The sequence below is a fragment of the Haemaphysalis longicornis genome, unplaced genomic scaffold, assembly GCF_048455015.1.
Source record: "Haemaphysalis longicornis isolate Haplotype H1 unplaced genomic scaffold, Haemaphysalis longicornis Haplotype H1 scaffold_5, whole genome shotgun sequence".
Classification (NCBI taxonomy): domain Eukaryota; kingdom Metazoa; phylum Arthropoda; class Arachnida; order Ixodida; family Ixodidae; genus Haemaphysalis; species Haemaphysalis longicornis.
The window spans coordinates 178,792,606-178,794,065 of record NW_027526385.1 but is presented as its reverse complement, the minus strand read 5'-3'; positions in this window follow the sequence as shown (position 1 = coordinate 178,794,065).

The window sequence follows — 1,460 nt, the reverse complement described above, 5'->3', positions numbered from 1 at the left end:
AAGCTCCAGGTTTCCAGCCGATCCCTCAAGTGGTTATGTGCCCTAATAAAGTATAAACAACGACTTTTGTTCTACTCCTTCCAACGTGCCGAGATAGCGCAGTGGTATCGCACTTGGCAGCTACATTGGAGACTCGGAATGAAACATGATCGGACAATATACGCGGTGTTCGTATTAACTGTTTGTAGTGGCACCCATTTTTCTGACCTGACAGCAGGGGCGGACTCTTGAAAACTTTACCAATGAAGCAGTTTCCGTTCCTCCTTGACTAAAATTTACAGAGCTGTCGTATTTTCGACAGAGAATGACACCGCCGATCTGTGGCATACAGCAACCGAGCGGCGGAAACCGAGACAAGTCTCCCCGCGGGCCAGATTCGCGCGCGAAATTGGTTGTTTGTTTTGCATGCGGTCAGCACGGGCATTGCAAGACACTGCAAGTCGGGCCGGAACGCACATATGGACGTTCTAAGGGTGGTGCCTGGAAACCTTGACAGCCTGTCAGAGAAACTCAAACGTTTAAGTCGAACAGAGGCTTCAGACTCCCAAAGAATGGTCCGTGGGGGGAGGTACTCATTTGTGATGACCCCTTCAGGCTCGAGTGAAATCTGGAATGGTTAAAAATATTTCTCGTTCATATTGTGAATATCTAAGAATCTTGGATATTCTTAATACAATGATAGATATTCTTAGGGCGCTTAAAACAACGAATCAAGGAGAAGTGCAAAAAAATTTATTGGTTAAAATTTTTCTTAGCGTCCACATTTGTGGACATCGCGCCTCGAAGCAGTAATATGAGTGAGAGGCGACGAAGAAGAAAGCAGACGCTCCCATTTCTGAAACTCGAAAATGATCATTGCAGGAAAACTACTTGTGCAGTCAATTTGGCAACAGTTCATCAGGAATAGTCTATTTAGAATGAAATAGGTAGACGTAGTTGCTCGGAGACGTCAAAGAAAGAAAAATTTCGTACTTCCTGCAGCGTTGCGCACTGGATAGGATCGCTTGCTGTAGCCAGTGGCCATCTGAAACATCTCCAGGTCGCCATATGAAGCATCTTCATTAGCTATTTTCATCAATACTTCTTCTGCTGTTGCATCGTGGACTTTATGACGTTGCGATGGATGATCTCGAAGTCCAGGAAACAAAACTTATCCGCTTAAACATCATTCACTGCTGGTGGAACTGAAAAACAGCGAAATAGCAGGCTTTTAAAAAGGAGGCACTGAGGCGCAACGTCCACGATTGTGGACGCAAAATTGGGCCCTGCCTTTCAGTCATTCCAAATAGTTGCCTATTGCCAAAATCTTGATCAATTGCATGCTAGATATCTTAGCTATTGCTGAGAAATGCAAAATTTCATCCTTGCTTGAAAGGTACGACGCAAAAAACAAAAATAAGAGCCTTTGACGTGGCCCGGCATAAAAAGTGGACGCGCAATTTTTTCCTTTAGTTTACGAT